Below are 18892 nucleotides of genomic sequence, written 5' to 3'. Positions count from 1 at the left end.
GGGTCACCGCTGCTTCCGTGACTTTGTTAAACACCTGAGCAGAGGACAGAAGAGCAGGATGTTACAGGCGCCCATCTGCTGCTGAGGACTTCATTCCTCTTCCACTGGGTTGAAAGCAAAGGAACACAGCGCAGAAGCAGGGAGCGCACAGGAGAGATAGGCACCGGGCTCTCTGGGTTAACCTGGCCAACCCGCGGCCACAGGGTACCTCTGAGCCCTACACAGGAAGAGGTATTTGTGGCAGAGCTGCAACAACAACCATGGAAAGACCAGTAATAAACCAAGTAGGGGACACAAGCCCTCTGCACTTGAAGGTGTCACCCAACAGCGAGCTGAAACACAGGAGGAGGCATTGGGGCATTTCAGGAGAAAAGGCACCCGCACACAAGAATTTGTGGGTACAATACAAGCCGAAAGGGAGGGAGACAGGGCAACACACACAGTGCCAACAGCTGGAAACAGCTGTGGGGGCTGTAACTGGAAAGAAGTACAGTGAGGGTTGTTCTGGGACATTCTATCCAGCTACAGTGACTGGAAGCCCAAGTCAGCTTCCTCCTCGGTTGATGAATCAGGAGCATTAAAGGAGAGCACCTCCTTGGACCTCTGGCTTTAGGAGCAGGTGAGCGGACAGATGTCTGAGGGACACGTCCCTCTCCAGATCACCACTGGGATCCTGCCTGCCCCAGGAGGCAGTGTTAGTTACCTCCAAGAGGAGGGATTCCCACCTTTGGCCTGGGCTGGGGTGGAGGTGGCCATTAAACACCAGCTTGGAGGTACCACCCAAATGTTGGACTTCCAAGCCACAGAGCCAGCAAAGCAGCTGGGAAGGCGGGAGAGCCCTCGACTCGGGTGGGCAGCAACCCACCGGTCAGGGTTGGAGACAAGGAGCTCTGACAAGAGCAGCGTGCGGTACCTGCAGCCCGCAGCCGATCTCGGTGGCGTCCAGGAGGTAGCTGATGTGCGAGGCCTCCCCACGCAGAGCCACCTCGTAGCTCGGGCCTCCCTCCACCCTGCACAGCGCCGTGACCTGCGTGACGGTGTTGGCGTGCCCGAAGAAGCTGAAGGTGACGTGCTGGCTCTGGCCCGGCTGCAGCTCACCGTGCAGCGGCAGGATATCGAAAACCTGCAGGCAGGGAGGAGAAATCCACACGTGGAGCACAGGAACTGATGCAGAAGTGCAGCCTCGGCTTGGGCCAAAGGACAGACGTGGCTGCAGGCGCCTCTTCCTCAAACACAGGCAACATCATCCTCGTCTCACCCTGCAGCCATTCCACTTACCAACGGAGAGACCATGGGGAAAACCTTCTCCCACAGTCCTAATTAATGCAGTAGCTAATACACTACATTCATTTGTGGTGTCTCCTGGCAGCAAGAAATTCTCTCTGCTGCCCTCAGAACAACACAAGACTGGGAGCTGAGAGCCCGTGGAGCTGGGGGCAGGATCCAGCCCAGCTCCTCGCACTCCTGATGCTTCTCCTTGTCTCTGATTCACATCCTGCTCTCTCCAGATGCTGCAGCCAACGCTGCTGCAGGAACTTCCTACCCACCACTTGATGAGGACCAAGATGGATAATGTCCTCCATAGGTGCCGCCCAAGGAGTGTTCCTGACCAGCCCTGTAACACCTCCCATCTGGCCTCTCCAATGACCAGCCATGTGCTTGTTAGGACACGAGGCCACTCTGGGAGCAGCACCCAGGACACCAGTGGGAGTGGGGGCACGTGACTGCTTGCTACACTGGAAACATAGAAGTGAGACAGATTCCCACTTACCTCCTCCACACCCAAGGCGAGGGGCTCTGTCTCCATGAACCTGGAAAAAGAACAGACCTTTGCTCAGGGACTTCGCAGTGGGAGGGAGGGAAGTCTGCACAGCAGCTCCTCAGCAGGATGGGGCCCCTGGGTGGGCATCAGTGGTGCGAGCTCAGTAATGAGCTCCAAAACTGGGATGAAGCAGGTCAACGCATGGGGATGACACCGGTATAGCAGCCGTGCAGGCAGCTGGCAACTGCTTGCCTCCAGATCTGCTATCTCCTGCTGAGTGATTCTGAAGATCCATTCCATCACTGGAGAAAACACCTTGGTGCAAAGGCTTAGCTCAGCTTTGAGCTCTCAGAGGTCCAAGGGCTGAGGGTTAGGCTGTCTCTAACCACGTGGGTCTACAAGAAGAGTAACCATGAGACATTCATGGCTCAGGAGTCAGAGAAAGGCCACAGGTTGGTGTGCACTGGCTATGTCCAGCCACACAGCAACAGTTGGATTGTGTTGCTCCTATGATCGCTCTGCCCCCAGTAGCAGCAGTGACCAAAGAGCAAGGAGGAAAGAATGCGTTGGACAATTAGAAGGAAAAAAATGTAAGCACACAAAGTCTTGTTGAGGCAGAGAAACAGCACTTTTCTCTCCTGACCAAAATAAAAGTGTGTGACTGATCCTGGGAGTCTCTGATGACCAGCTCCAGCAAGGTTAGAGGTAGGGAAAGTTCCAATCTATTGATCTCACCTTCATGAGACCTGATGTTTGATTCCTTCCATGTCAGACTGAGTTAGCGCTGATAATTTAGAATACCAACAGTGCCTAGTGTGCACCAGAACTAACACCTGACACGCCGCCCTTCTGCAGGCTCCTAATGAGCAATTTGAGGTGGTAACACCTTGGAGACCATCTTCATTTCAGCTCTGGCACAGAGCATCACACAGTGTCTGCTGAGCGACCCGGAGAGGGCACAACACTGCTTAATGACCATGCAGAGCAGCAGAGGAGCTCTCCTCACGTCCACAGCACTAAGGAGCAGCCAAGGGGCTGTGCAAACCCTCTGGAGGGGTGGACACCCCTCGGCAGGGGGCAGGACAGAGGCTGTGTCCTGCCGAGGTGCTCAGGACCCTCCGCTGCCAACAGTGCAACGACTCAGCACCCACCTCAGAACAAGCACCTGCAGGCTCAGGCCCAGCAAAGCCAATTCAAGCAGAGACAGGGCAATTAACAGCTGAAAACTGATTCGCATTCACACGTCCAAACACCTAAACTGGTTCTAATCAAAACTAAGAGTAAAGATCAACAGGCAGAGGAAATTAAGTCCACACAGGCTTCGCTCTGACGTGCTTGTTTCTCTGCTATTAGAAAACACATGCATTGTTCTATCACATCTAAATCCACCTCTAGATTAGCTATTAGATTAGAAAGATTTCTATCAAATCTATCTAACCAAAACTAGATTTTCCCTTTCGCTTGGAATTAAAGCCTCATCTAAGTTACAGGAGAGTGCAGGGGGCTGCCAGCAGAGCTCACAGCCCTCCTCACCTCCCTCCAGCTGCTTTTTCGGACTTGCCTCTGCATTTTAGGGTCTGCTCTTGAAGGTGTCGTGCATCAAGAAGGGCCCCGCTAAAGACTTGGTCTTACTTGGTAAGACTCAGCTGAGAATGGGCCACCCTAGCGCCCTGGTTGTCTCCACCAAGCCCTTCTAACAGCCACAGCTCATTTCCAGTTCCCAAGAGGTCACCTCCTCTGAGTCAGATCCCAATTCCCTTCACACAACTGCTTCTTGATCAGTTCTCTTCTTAGTAATAGCAGCACTTCAGTGCCTCATGGTGAACTTTGCTGCGTTTCCTAGGGCTTTACGGAAAACCATTTGCTATTGTCCTTCGGACTGCTCAGACCAGGCTTGTGTACTATGCTGAGAAGCCACAGCAGGAGGAACACTAGGAATGTGCTTCTAGATGTGCTTCAGCGCCACTACAAGATTGCTCTTGGGCTTGGAAACCACAGACCACCACTGCACGGTCCTCCTTCCCAGGGATGTCCATACGAGGGCTCCCTCCAGCATCTACAGCTGGACCGAAAGCCACAGCAGAACCTGCCATTCCTCTCTAAAACTCTAAATAGCTCTTCCGTGAATGTGACGTGCAGTTCAACAGATGAACACTCACTTCAAGGGGGGGTGTGCTTCAGGCCACGAAGGTCTGAGAAAGCAGCTTTCTGCGTCAGCCTTCCTTCCCCCAGGAACCCATACACGGCTACAGCAGAGCAGAGCAAGGGACTGGGACAGCAGTGTATCACTCTGCTGACAGTGCCTGGGTAGGATCTTAGTACAAAATGACAACGGATGGAGTTAGCAGGCAAGGAGAAGAGGGCACCTTCTACATCTGCTTGTCCAAGTGCCAAAGCGTGGCTTTGTAGCTGCAGAGATAAAGCAGGACTCCAGCTTACGGCTACGTGAAAAGGGTCAGTAGTGTCCTACAGTCCCAGCTTGGCTGGAGAATGCTGTCTCCTTCCCAGCATCAAACTGGCGGAGATCACCTATTCCCTGAGCACCTCGGCTGAGCTGCTCCTCAAGGACAGGTTGAAAACAATCTGGCAGATCAGGCAAACGGCCCTGGGCTTTGCAAACCACAAACAGGACATCAGGAAGAAGAGCTTCCAGGAGAGGGAAAGGTGCACGTACCTCACTGGGTTCACCTGGCTCTCCTTCAGGAATGACCAGTGGTACCGGACAACCAGTGGGCTGCAGTTGGTCATCTCCATGTAACGCACATCCCTGGTGTCATTCAGGATGCAGCCAAAGTCCAGGGCCGTGGTCTGGATCTGGAGATTCGGGAAGTAGACTTCTCCCCGAACGGTGACCTGCTCTTCATGAGGATGCTCCAGGAACTTGATCTTCAGAGCCTTCTCTGCTGCCCGGATAAGCAAATCCTTCTCATAAGCAGCGTTAAATCCAATGCGGAGTTGAAGTTCCTCCCCTGCCCTCAGCCTCACGGGCTGCAAGGAGATGAAGAGGAAAAGTTCAACGCGTGACCCCAACATGGGCTTCTCGCTTCATCCTTCATTTTCTTCACGGTGTCTGACCAAGCACCACACTTTTGTCTGAAGCTAGCTGAGGCTCACGGTTCTGTGCTTTGCACCAATACAAGAGGAAATCCACACTGTTCTCCTGAATTCTGGACCCGCAGAAGCCAGTGCTAAACACAACCAAAGCAGCACTCTGGCATCCAGGCCTTCGCCCTGACTCTGGAGGAACTCCTTTAGCCTGCAGCACAAGTGCAGTGGCTTTGCAGCCTCACCCATGCAGGCACTGATCACTGGCAGGGCACGGAAACGGCGGCTGGACCTACAACAACATGTGCCCTGCAGAGGCCATGGCCAACACCTTCCGCAAACAGCAGGGCAGGAGCCAGGCAGCAGCTGGAGAAGCCTACCTCAGCCTTCCCAAAGGCAGGGCTGCCCTCAAAGAGAGCAAGCTGTTCCCCAGCTTATCTGAGGATGGCTGCTAGAGAGCTGGGATGCTTCCCAGGAGATACCTTTCCTACAGCTTGCCCAGACCTGCTCCCTCCTCCTCCTCTCTTCAAGCCAGGACGTCTCTTCCCGATTCAGGTGACATTCTGTTTCCTTCAGCAGCTTCTTTTACATCTGATTTAGCTCGGGTCAGTTTACTGCAGACTCTACAGAACACACTTCCCTGCTGGAGGACCTCCCAACACAGACACACCACCACGGTCACCCCTCTTCAAAGCCCAGCAGCAAGAAGGTCCAGGGCTGCTCACCTGAGCATCTGCAGGGAGAGGCTGCTGGTCCGCAGTGCAGATGGAGAAGGGCTGCTCTAAGGCAAGGACCACGCTGAGGGGCAGGGAGCACATGTTCTTTAAAGAGAGAGGCTTGTACTGAAGAGTCAGGACATCACCTGGGTGCTACAGAAACAGAAGACAAGAAAAAGTGAACCTCAAGTGGCCATGGACCTCCTCCCCTTCAGATGCGTTTCAAATTTTCCAGCCCCCAAAGCGCATCCATCTCTATTTACTCTTTTGATCGGTTTCTACCCCTCTGGAAAGTTTTTCCTCCAACTGTATCAGACGCTTTCACGTTTAGAACCCACAGCATCCCCCAGAGGACAGGGAAACAGTCTCGTGTACAGATGAGGGAGCGGGCCCCCAGAGGAGGCAGCTTCTTCAGCAACATCCAAAACAGGAAGTGAACCCAGTCTGGCTCCAGTTGTGTGTCCTCTCCTGGGCAGACAGGACACACAGGCACAAGGCACAAGGCCATTTCCACTCACATACAGTAGTTTCTTACCACCTTATCAGCTCTGCCAAGCCCGTAAAGCAGTGGTGCTGCTCAGAGGAGACCAGCAAGCACAATAGGGCCCGCAGCGGACAGCCTGCAGCAGCCCGAGCTCAGCTTTGAACATTCACGGGCACATGCAGACGGCTCCAAACCTCAACAGTCTGGCTGCAACCCGCTGCCCCTGCTCCAGCGACAAGATGTTGCAGCCTCAAAGCTAAGCTCAGCCTAAGCTGTTTCTTCCTCTCCATGCATTGCTCCGGGCTTCCTGCATGGTTTAGCTAAACTAGACAGTGTTTGGGAAACTAAGTCTGGATGTACTGACATCCAACTCCTGCAGTGTCGCAGCACTCAATACATGGGAGCATGTGGCATCAAGCAGACCACAGGCAGACAGCAGGGGGAGCTGAAAAGCTTCTGATGAGATGTGAACTGCCTGCTCACAGGATTTGTGCTTCTCTGGAAGCCTGGGAACCGGAGGAGAGACCTGAAACCACAGAAACTAAATCATGAACTATCTGCTCTTTTTCAGACACCTCGCGCGAGAGGGAAAGATGATGCAGGAGTCCGGATCCGGAGACTAAAGGGCACACTCTTTGCACTGGTGCTCTCATCACTGAGGGCCAGCTGAGCTTGATGAGCTCAGCTGAAGGGCACTCGTGGGTCATTTGAAGAAGGTGAGGCTTGGGAAAGGCAAAGAGGTAGCATCCATACCGACAGCAGGGAAGGCAAAGGGACACAAGAGATGCCAGTTTGCCCTCATCAGCTTGAGCAGTTGACACGAATCTCAGGTTTTCTCGGCTTCCCTACACGATCGCTGCTCAGACATCACCATGCCTTGCAAGATCCTCAAAACCCTGAGTACAGACACTGGTGTCTCTCTGGAAGGGGCCATGCTCCCCCTCGGCAGAGCAGCTGTCATCTCAGTTTTACCTGGGTGAAGTTAGAGAACAGCCTCATCTCTAGCAGCATCCTCACTCCTTTCACCAGCACCTCAGGGAGGGTGAGGAGGGATCTGCTCTCCACCTGCAGCCCCAGCACACGAGGTGGCTCTGCAAAGCCCACGCTGCTCTCACGGGTCCCACATCTCAGCCCGTGCCCTTGGCTCAGCAGCTCAATTCTGTCTCCACATCAAGAAGGGCAGAACAGAGCTGCAGAGACTCTCCCCAGACCCAGAGGGGTGAAATAGTGAGCTCGGCATTCATGACAAAAGCTTGGCCTGGCTCAAATCGATAGCCAAAGCTCCGTGGACTTGGAGAAGCTGTTGAACTTCCTCCTTTGGACACAGGCACACACCAGCCACACCAGTCAGTGCCAGGATGCAGTCCAGAGGCTCACCTTTTCCACCCGGAAAGTGATTTCTCTGGTGGATATTTGCAGAGCAGGAGCAATGAACTCGCACGTGACGTCCACCTGCATGATCAGATTCTTCACTCCCTCCTTGCCCACGATGGCGTGACACAGCAGCTTCTCCTTCACCACCTGCATGCGAGTCACACGGCACCCAGGGGGTGTTATCAGGGTGTCCAGAAAACACACTGCATTTGTGAGCCACCCACCCACAGACCCCATTACTGCAGGAAGTTACAGCCACTGGTCTCCTCAGGAGCCCTCTCTTCTTTATATGCTGCATCCTCTTCCTTCTGTACTCACATGTTCCTGATGTTACAACCCAACCGCCACAAAAGGCCCTCAGGAGTCTTGTGCTGCCTACAGCTGTCAGAACAATCCCTGCCCCAAATGATTATTGGTTTCGTTTGTCCCACTGACAAGCAAAATGCTTACCGAAAGCTCTAGGAACTCATTAAAAAAAACAAACCAGACTGTATGAAGGGAAACAGGTGAGAGAAGGATCAAGGCCAGCAAATCCTCCCTTGGAAGTTTAGTGGAAAGGATCCGTGGAAAAACCCCAAACAGCCAGCCTGCCTTCCTAGGATGTACTGTGTCCTCCTAGAGCTGGCTTTAAACCAAACCTCCCCAGGAAAGAGATGTCTTCCACTTGGCATGAAAACCCTCTACTTAAGCTGGATGCTCTTCCATTCAAGACTCCTTTCCTGATTCTTCATGCTTTCACTTCCCCACATTCCTCCCTTTATTCCTCTCTCTTCCCTCTGATGCACACCACAACCCAACTCCTCCTCAGAGCCTACAGACTTCAGAATCATCTCTGCTGCACGTGCAACGCAGGGTCTTCGGCTTCTAACCAACCCCAAGAGTATGAAGTTCTCAAGACCCAGAGAAGGTGGAAAACCCAATCCCAGCATCTTGGCTTGGACTGCAGGAGCCAGGTAGCCACAGTCGAGCTCACAGATGCCCATTTGGCTTTCCAGGCAAGACACCCACACCAGTGGCCTGATCACTTTGTTTCCTTTCTGGTACCTTCTTCCCTCTTCAGCAAAGCCTTATGGGCTCAGGACTGCATAGGGACAGTCCCATCGGAGCCAACCAGCTGAGAAATCAAGTCTTCCTCAAGCTACCACTGAGGCAATCCTTTAAAACACCTCTCAAACTCTAGTAGCAGCAGGAGCTTAATGCAGATTTACTCCTCATTCACTTAAACACTTGTGCCCAGTGCTCCTGGAGCCACTGAATGCACACCGGGCTCAGATGGCAGCTCCTCTGAAGAGCTGGATTTCCCCCAGAAAGAAGGGTCCAGGGAGGAGAACACTCAGTGATCCTGCTGAAATCTGCCCCTCTGAGCTGCCACCCAAGGGTGCTGCAAGACCTGCCTGCCCTCGGGACACTGGGGCTGGCTGAGGGACTGGGGCGAGCGGTGATGGAAATACTGACGCCAAGTCAAGCTGTCAGTTCTGATGATCCCTGGAACAGTTTCCCATGTGGACAAACATCATTCAGATCATTAGAGCTGGCACACCGGGTTCATTTCTCTCTGTGTTTCATGTTCTCTGTGTTTTCTGTTCGCTCTTTGTTCATTGGCTCTCCGTGCCAGACAAGCTCCCGGCCCGTGTTTGTCTACAGAGGAAAATCAGTGCTGCTCCCAGACGCTCCCTACCTTCCTGGGTGCTTTGTTTCACTCGCTGCTTCCCCACACAGACAACTTGCCATTTCTTTAGTTACTTTCTGCCTGGGCTCCCACTCTCCCTGTAACTTTAAGGCCAGCTGAGAAAACTGGGGCTGTTCAGCCTGGAGAAGAGAAACTGCGTGGAGACCTCAGAGCAGCCTTCCACTATCTGAAGGGGGCCTACAAGGACGCCGGACAGGGACTCTTCTTCAAGGACTGCAGCAACAGGACAAGGGCTAACGGATTTAAACTCAAAGAGGGGAAGTTCAGGTTAGAAAGAAGGAAGAGGTTCTTTAATGTCAGGATGGTGAGGCACTGGCACAGGTTGCCAAAGCAGTGCTGAATCCTCCATCCGTGGCAGTGTTCAAGGCCAGGCTGGACAGAGCCTGGGGCGACAGTTCCTTCAGGCCATGTTTTGCTACCACCAAGTTGGCTTTACAGTAGCCATGGAACTCAGAAAGCCTCAGCAACTGATGGTGGCGAGCACGGAAAGCAACTGGTGCTGCCATGGTAACTTGTGACAGGAAACCAGGTTCTCAAAAGCACTTGCTCATTTCCTCAGGCAAATGTCAAGGGGCTGCAGAAATGCCCCGATGGGGGGGAACTCACCTGGGGGGTGCTGCAGGAGCCTTCCAGCACTATCTCCGCTGCCTGGCCGGGCATCAGCTCTGTCTTCAGCGGCTGAAGCGTAAACACGGGGCTGCAGGAGGAAACCTTGCCCTTGGTGTTACTGATGGGAGGGAGATGATTGCGCCGCTGAAGTGTGGTGCCACCTTCTGTGCTCCAATACAGCAGATGGGTGCGTCGTCCTTTGTTTGTCATCTTGAAGCGGTAACAGCAGGGATCCAGGCTAGAGGAGAAGCAGAGACACAAATTGGCAGGGGAGCTGCTATTTGCCAGCGGTCACCCAGCTTCAGCACCCTGAGGGCACGACCTGACTGCACACTCGGCAACAAAACCACCTCCAAGAAGGCTGACCGAGCGCAAAGCTTCACCAAAAGACAGACCTTGGTTGCCCCTAGGGTTGTCACCATCCAGCAGCTGCTCTGCTTGCACCCAGCAAGGACGAGCTTCATGAACAGCCTGCCCTAGATGCAAGTGGGTGGAGGAACAGCCTCGCTGCCATTCCACCTTCCCACTGGGAGCTGTCGTTCATGCCCCTGAGGCATCCCTTAGGGAGCATCCAACCCTCATCGCCCCCAGCCTGCCACCCTTTGGTGGCAGCTCTGCAGCAGACAGCAATGGCAGCAGCTCCAAACTGAGCCCGCAGGCAAACACATAAAGGGGGGCAGAAGACAGCTACATGAATCACATGGACACTGTCTCCTCCATTGTGCAGCCAGCTTGTGGCTGCACTGAGCACAGCAAACTCTGGACAAGCACCAACCTCCCTGCAATGTCCCTGCTTATGGGGGTGGCTCGTGGGTGCGTATTTTATCTCTCCAAATCTATCCCAAGTACGTGAGGTAGGATTAACCTGCTCTCTCTACCCCAAGAATTCAGGTATCGCAGCACCACGGACCCTCTTTGCAGCCAGAGAAAGGAAGAGGCACCCCAAGAAGACTGTTCTTCTTGTCTGAGGAGGTCTCCACCACAAGGCAAACAGCACTTTTTCCTCCTGTCTTTAAGAACATGCCTGGTTTCAGACACACACATTGGGACCAGTGAATCTTCTCCTTCCAGCTCAGCAATTTCAATTAAGACTCCTCATTTATCCCACTCCACCTCAGCAGACTTCCACACTTCCTCCCCCTTCCAGACCTGGTCCTGTATCCAGCCTCGCTTGCCCGTGCCTTGGGAAGCAGGCAGGAGAAACCAGGAAAGCGCCACCACGTCTAATAAAGAGCAACCGGGCACGGAGTGGGGTAAAGGAGCCAACTGGGGGGTGACACAGGGCAAAGAAATTCTGCTGCTCCTCCAGGGCTCCCGGGCACAGGGGAAATAAACCGGCACCATTCATTCAGTCGAGGAGCTGCTAACAAGCTACTGCCCAGGCTTGCTGCTGCTGGGAGATGATACTCCAGAGGGAATGGGAAAGCGAGCAACATCACTGCAAAGACAAACACGTTTATACTTGTAAGGCAGCATTTCCCAGATGGAGGCTTCCAGGACCTGCTCCTTTCCTCCAAATCTTTGTTTGATAAAGTGAGGAAATACATGGATTATGACTAAAGACAACTCAGCAACAATTTAGCAACTGGTCTCCAGCTTGGTGGCTTTTCAGAGCACCTAACGACTTTCCAATGGCCAGAAAATGTTTCTAAAGGAATCCCTGTGGCTTCAGGGAAGCAGAGCCAGGACCTTGAGCACTCAAGAAGCTTGAGGGACTGCAGCAGACCTCCTCCTTGCTGAGCCCATGGGGAAGCAGGAGCCGAGAGATTCCCTACCTGAAGCAGGGCCCCAGGTTGAGCTCCGGGCCAAAGGGTTTCTCAATGACAATCGTGGTGCCAACGCCAACAGCCTGGACAGGGATGACGTAGGAACGACTGTTCTCAATGAACAGCACCACCTCGTCCTTGAATTGCTCCATGGCATCCAAGTTTGCAGTCACAGCCAGAGACACCTCGGCCATGGCAGGGATCACTCCCTGACTGGGTCCAATACTCCAGCACGAGTTTTCGCCAGCCTGGAAGACAACCAAACACTCATTTAGGATGGAAACCATGGACCTGGCTGCCACCAGCCAAGGGCTGCCCAGCCAACACGTTCACACCAAGCCAGTGGGTGTGAAGACTCCACTGACATTCATGTACAACCTCTCTGATTCATGCTGACACAGGGCAACTCGCTTGGAAAGGAGCCCTGAGCGCTCTGCTCCAAAGGTGAATCTGTGAGGCTGCTCCCTGACAAAGCTCATTTATCAAAGCTTGGCAACAAGCCGGGCAGAAAATTGTACCCCAGAAACTATTCCTGAGGAATGAGGATGGCGGTCTCGACGGAGCCGGACCTTCAACTCCCTGGGGTGACCCAGCAGAGCCCTGCTGGGCCCAGCCAGGCCAACAGCCCATGCCAGGGGAGGAGGATTTGCATCCTCTCCTCATTCTTTCACTCAGCATCTGCTCTGGCTCCAAGGGGCAGCACAGTGCAGTGCTGAACAGGACACCTGCCAGGGCCACAGGGCTCTGCCCAGACACATTCTCTCGGGTTTCTAGGTCAGCTTCTGCCTGCACCCAATCCAGCCTGTGTCCCAGAGACAAGAAACCTCTTGGAGCCACGCTACAAAATCCCCCCACTTTCAAGACAAATACCCAACCTCGGGCAACATCTCTGCTACTTGCTTATCCTTGAGTGCACCGGAAAACGATGCCATAGCTGTATGCACTGGATACACAAAGACAGTAGCTATTTCTGACCCTGCAGGAGCTTCTTGTACTATTGGACGTCAGAGCTCCTGAGTAACCACTAAGGGTTGGGATCCGTCACTTCAGAAGTTCACCACGACAATCAGAATCTTATCCCAGCACAGACGTCCATCGTGAATAAAAGCTTCCACAATTTGGTTACAATGGACACCAGTGTGCATTTGATGGATGGAGGGCAGGAGGGAGGGAGAGAGGGAAGGAGAGAGGGAGGAAGGGGCCTAGCTGCCCTGAGGGATGACTGCGGATACACCACAATCAGTTCTCTTGAAGCTTCTTACAGACGATTCATTGAAGTGATCTGGTCACTCTGGCCTTGCACAAGTGACAGAGGAAGCAGAACTCCACATTACAAATGCAGCTGCGTTTGATCAAGCCGCAGCTCTAGCAAAAGCCGTAGCTCTAACAACACCATTCCCACCTTGTCAGGCTGACCCATTGCCCTCGTAGGGCTGCTCATGAAGGGGAAATAAACCCCCTCCTGCACCAGCTGGGTGCAGAGCCTTCTCCCAGGTGGTTCATCATTCCCGGTGGGGGGAACCTCTCTTCTTCATTTCAAAGCTGCTCCTTATCCACACAAACAGCCAGTGGCAGGAAACAGCCCAAAAGCACCATGAGCCCTGCAGGAAGTGGAGATCAGAGCCTGACGCTGGCTACATGCTCCCACCACCAACCAGCCTCCCCCTGGCTCCTCAGCACAAGCATGAGGACCACTGTGGTTTAGCCTCTGCCCGAGCACCATCAAGGGGATGTTTTACGGAATCAAGGGGCAGAGCTTTTCTCCATTTGTGTTCCCTGTCCACAGCTCACCCCTCCATGATCGCATCTGCCAGCCCTGACACGATGGGGAGACCAGGGACACCACTCTGCACATCACAGCTCTCCAGGACATGGGTATGGCTTGGCCAGCTGCTGCCAACCACAACGTTTAATAACCAGACTCCTCCTGCTATTCCTTTGGGAAAAGCTCTCAGCTTGCTTCTAGAAACACAGCTGCCTTGAAGACTTCTAATCCTCTGTAATTCAGTTGCCAATAGGCACAGCACAATAGGACATCTTTGGTTTCCCCTGACGAGCAGAGTTAACAATTGCTTTGGTTACCAGCAAGTTAGAAAGGGCACTGAAGGAGGCAGCTGCTGAGGGCACTGGGGTGCTTGCTCTTTGCAGAGATGGAAAGCAGATTTGTATGGTGCAGACAAAGAAACCTGCCCTGGGAATCTCCTGCTTCGAGGTTCTATTTAACCCCCAAAACAGCAGGAAAAGCAGCAGGAGAGAAATTCAGCCCCCTCCTCCTTGCCCAGGGGGCTGAGCCCGTGCTCTCACGCACTGCTGGATGCTTCATGCGCAGACACAACCAAGTCCCCAGCGACACGCCTGCGTGAAGCAGCTCCAGAACTTCAACAACCCAGCCTGCAGAAGAACAAACCTCCTCTGAAGCCCCTCACAGACTCCCCTCTGGTGGGGAGCACCCCCCAGCCCCAGCACATGAGCCCTTCCTGGCCGCATCAGCCCCTGTCAGAGGATCCCACAACCTCCTTCTGCTCCGCAGCCTTTTCCACCATGCGGCCTCCAGGAATTAAACAGCCTCTGTCTGCAGCCACATGCTCTACAATGTTACGGAGCCCACAGGCTCTGTAGGTACGCAGCCCTTACAAGTCTACTTCTGGGCAACAACACAGCTGGTTTGACCCCCAGGAGCTGCGAAACCCACTTCACTGTAAGCACCTTGAGGACGGACCTCTCAGTTCCAAAAAACAGACTCTCACAGCTAAACGCCCTCCACAAAATAAAAGGGAGAACTTGCAGAAATGAACTCCTTTCTGCTCAAACAGCTCTGCAAACTCTGTTTTACTGACGGGTGCCCCAGCGACAACTGCCCCCAGAGCCAGGCTCCTCTTGCTGCACTGGGATGGAACAGCTTGCCTTCTCTCTCAGACAGTGATGTGGAAATGTCGCATAGAAATAAATAATCCAGTCACAGGCTGCTATGGGCCAGTCACTTGCACTGGCAAACAGCCCCAGCGACACTTACCATCTTTGCCGAGAAGGATGCAGGGATGACGGACTGATTGGACAGGTGGAGGCTTCGGGAAGCATCTTGCAGAACTTGGATGCTGCCAAAATTTATCTCACTTGGGTGCACGTGGACAACCGGTCCTTCTCCAGTGCTCAATAAATGGATTGTCTGCTCCAGGAGCCAGGCAGGAGAGAGAAAAAACACGGAGAGTTTAGAATGACTGGACAGCTCTAAGGGTGCTCGTAGGCTGGGGCAATTCTGGCTCTTTGAAGCTGTCGGTGTTGTGAGGCTGAAACAGGAAGGCTGGAGCAAAGGTGGCACCTGGAGTGGTCCCTGCGGATCTGAAAGCCACAAGATCCCATTATGAGGGGACACAGAACCCTCATCTCCCATGCACGCTTTTCACACCTCCTCCATGCTGTCAGCTCTCCCTCCTCTACCCTGTGCCTACATCTGCTCCTTGTACTGCTCCATCATGCCATAAACCACCATCTCTGATAGCTGCGGCTGCACAGCCACACTGCACAGGAACGTCTTCAACCTTCCCAAAGCTTCTCCTGTGAAAACCAGCACAGGCTGGAAGCAAAGCTCTTCAGAGCAGAGACCATGCGAGTTAGTTGCCTCTCATTTGTGCTTGTCTGCATTCCTGGTATTAGTTAGTTATTGCATTGAGACATTAATTATTAATGGCATCATTGCGCACTATTTTTTTCTGTTGACAGCCTGAGACCCAGAAGTTTGTTCCTGCAGAAGTGGCACAGACTAGTGGAGGAGGAATGTGGATCCTTTTGCTAAACCCCCTTCTCACATCACTAAAACCAATGAGAATTTATCCAGTCTGGCTGGATTTTCCCAGCTCCAAACACCCCAAAGCTTAACCAGGCTCGTAGAGCCTGAAGAAGAGAAGGCTCTGGGGAGACCTTAAAGCAGCTTCTAGTGCCTAAAGGGGCCAACAAGAAACCTGGAGAGGGGCTTTGGGTAAGGGCCTGTGGGGACAGAACAAGGAAGAATGGCTCTCACTTGGCAGGGGGGAGATCAAGATGGGATCCTGGGAAGAAGTTCTTCCCTGTGAGGGGTGGTGAGGCTCTGGCACAGGTTGCCCAGAAGAGCTATGGCCGGCACAGGCTGCCCAGAGGAACTATGGCTGCCCCATCCCTGGCACTGTTCAAGGCCAGCTTGGATGTGGCTTGGAGCTACCAGGTTTAGTGGAAAGTGTCCCTGCCCGTGGCAGGGAGTTTGAACTGGATGAGCTTTGAGGTCCCTTCCAACCCAAACCAGCCTCAGATGCTGTAATATCTTGCTTTCTGCAATATACGGCAGCCACTCCCCTGAGCTCGGGTTTGCACCAGATGATCCATACATTAGGATTTGCCACCAGCACAGGATGCGTAACAGGACAGCGGCTGTTCTGCTGGCCCAGAAAGCTCTGGAGGAGTCAGCTACCGGGGAACTCCTGAAGCTGCACTCAAGCCATAAGGCAGACCTAGAGAAAATTAACACCCAGAAACTCCCATCTGTGCAGGCAACACCCAGCCAGGTTTTGACCAGCATTTGCTGGCTGCGAGCAGCAGCCGAGCACGAGAGCAGCGCCTTGAGGATGGACTGACGGGGCACAGGGTCACTCAGTCCCATGTGTCGCGTCTTTAGGGACAGCCACGATCCTCCAGCTGAAATGCTCACCCTTTGGGCAAAAGATTGACATGTTCACCTCCACATCAAAAGGATTAAGTTAAGGTGAACTTTGAAACTACAAACTGTTTGCCCAAGGGTAAAAGCTGTGCAAGAAACCAGTAGTTAAAAAGCAGCTCACAGTTAAACAACTGGTTATTCTAGTGGGGAGAAACTTTCCTCTTCAAGGGGAATGTTCCTTCTATATAAATAGAAGGTGCTCGTAAGAGCAACTGTGGTCAAACTTCAGACCACCAGCACTGCCTGGCCTTCCTGTTGACTGGTTTACACGCATATCCACAACAGGGTGGAGTGGAGATACTTGGCGGCATCCAGGGGGTTTAGTAGCAGCATTTCCCTTCACGTTAACAAAAGTTTAAATCCCTACAAGCACTTTCAAAATGTCAGCCTTATTTTCCGTTGCGGAAAGCTTAAGGTTCCCAGCAATCCTCTGATATCCTCTTTCATGCTCCAAGATCTGACAAGACATTTTCAAACCGCTGCTTCAAAAGTCAGTATCATTTTCAAGTTTCATTAGCTGGATTTGTTCTCAGTTTCAGCCACATGAAGCCAGGAGACTACAGACACCATCCCCTTGTCTACATTCTGTTGTCATTGCTGCTGTTGCAAACAACTTCTTTTAGCAGGCTTCAGCCCAGGAAGGCTTTGCCTCATCCACTTCCAAGCTTGGTGGACAACCAGAGACTCTCTGCTCCAGATGCAAGCGGTGTGGAGACTCTGGTGTCCTCGGTGGGGCTTTTGGCCAGGAGATCTGACGGATGGATGCTGCTCACACATGATGGACCTGACATGATGGACAAAGCTGCATTCCAGCTCTGGAGAGAACATCCCTTCGGCACCATTTCCAAGACAGCGCTCGCTGTAGCAGGGTTCAGGGTATCCCTGCCTGCTCCTCAACACAAGTTCTAATGAAGCAGCAGTTCCAGTTCAGCTGTAACAAACACAGCAGAGTACAAGAGCCAGGGACTGCTCTGGGTTTCAGATTAGGCTTGTTATCCTGTCTCACATACCCGTAAATAAATGCTGTGTCAGACACTTCCATACTGACACATGGAAGTGCCAGGCACACCACCTAAGCGGATACCAGCCTCCCTCTTCTCCAGGCATTAGTGTTGCTTATGCCATGAATCCCCTTTCCTTGTAGACAACAGCCACAGATCATTTTCCCTGGAAGAACTCCTGTGCGCTTTACACCCCACCAAGACGAGAGGCACAAAGGCACGCGTCTGCCCCAGCACTCACCAGTGGGGATTCTTCACTCCCAAACACCGCAACACGAGCAACGGTGTCCTGCTTTCCCGTCACCTGGACTTCCAGTGTGAACGGGATCTCCACTGAGCTGTGAGGCTGGATAATCCCACGGGGCTCAGGGCTGGAGTACCACACAGCAGCAGCATCCTTGTTCTCCTGTAAGCGACAGAATCAAACACGACTTCAGAGTGACCTTTGAGGAAACTTTCAACTCTTTAACGTCTATCACAACGGCAACTCACACACACGTCTAAAAACCCCTAGGAGAAAGCCAAAAGGCACAACTCAAGATGCAAGACTTGTATGGGTTCAGCATCCTGAGGAGGTCCAAAAGCTGCTGCCTCCACAACCCCCCATCCCATGCTGGCTGCCTCCCTGCACCAGCTTTTAACAGCCCTACAAGTTCTCCTGCATTGAAAGCATCCCGAAGACTAGAATATTATCTGCTTCCTGAATGAAGAGTTTAAGCTGCTTCCTGAAGTTGACATTCAGGTAGGTTCCTGTTCCCAGCAAACCTTTAGGGTTGAATACAAACCAGCAACATCTTAACCAAACCTGTTTTTTCCCTAACAAACCCCTTGGTGACACTGGAGGCAAGAGGCGGATGCGAGGCCAAACCTGAGGAAGAGCCCAGTAGCAGCCTGGAAGGTTGCTGTCGTTCACAAGCGTCAGCATCTGCTGATAAGGGACTTTGAGAGAGCATCGTCCAAACGTCACAGCAGGGTGGAGCACTCGCAGCGGGGGAATTACACATCTAGGCAGAGAGATGCGCAAGAGGAATTAGGTTCTGAGACGGTGTTGCTTACTTGTTTACTTCTCAATGAGCACCAAATGGAGCGTGACCCATCCGTCACTGTCAAATAGACATTTAATACCCCTACAGTGACAAATAGCCTTTAATTTCTTTTTACTCAACAACCTCTTGCAAAAGAGGGGCAGACCCTGAGACTCAGCATCACAAAAGCTGCTCGGTGCCCAGGCAGAGCACGGTGCCCTGTCCCAGATCAGCTTTGCCCCTCCTTTGCCCCAGGAGGCTTGCAAGGACCCTCCCAAAGGTCCCAGCAAGGTATGAGCTCTGAGGGAGCTTTCCCACCGAGGAGCAGCGCTCGCCAAGGCTCCAGGAACACCAGACTCCAGTGTCTCAGGGAAAACACCGCTGTGTCCCAGCCTGAAATCCAGCCCTTTACCCCAGCAACGCACGGTACAGGCCACCACCTGCCCTGCACCGTGAGTCATAACCCTCTCCCGGGCCCTGTGGCTGCCTTGGTCCTTCCCCCACGGGTCCACACACCAGCTGCTCCCATTTGCACTTGTTCTACACAACTGCAGCCCAGGCACTGACTGCACAACTCTGCCTGGGAGAGGGAACAGCACCCGTGAACTGCATCCCTCTTCTCACTGAACTGACACCCATCGCAGCACGACAGGCCTGAATCTGGCTGAAGCAAGAACAGCTTTTAGCTTAACTCTGAGCTTAACATCAGTGCTCAACAGAGCCAGAGGGAAGC

General features: G+C 53.1%; 1 long non-coding RNA gene across 1 annotated transcript; it reads right to left on the bottom strand.

Moving 5' to 3' along the window:
• Positions 1-9791: 9791 nt before the first annotated feature.
• Positions 9792-17462, bottom strand: LOC308232675. The gene is made up of 3 exons (XR_013958855.1): positions 17376-17462; positions 14460-14612; positions 9792-9918 (listed from the first exon to the last, which is right to left on the bottom strand). It is a non-coding gene; the product is annotated as an uncharacterized lncRNA (long non-coding RNA).
• Positions 17463-18892: the final 1430 nt, after the last annotated feature.

Source organism: Psittacula echo (genome assembly GCF_963264785.1).
Source record: "Psittacula echo genome assembly, contig: SCAFFOLD_59, whole genome shotgun sequence".
Classification (NCBI taxonomy): Eukaryota; Metazoa; Chordata; class Aves; order Psittaciformes; family Psittacidae; genus Psittacula; species Psittacula echo.
This window is presented reverse-complemented; position numbering and strand designations above follow the sequence as displayed.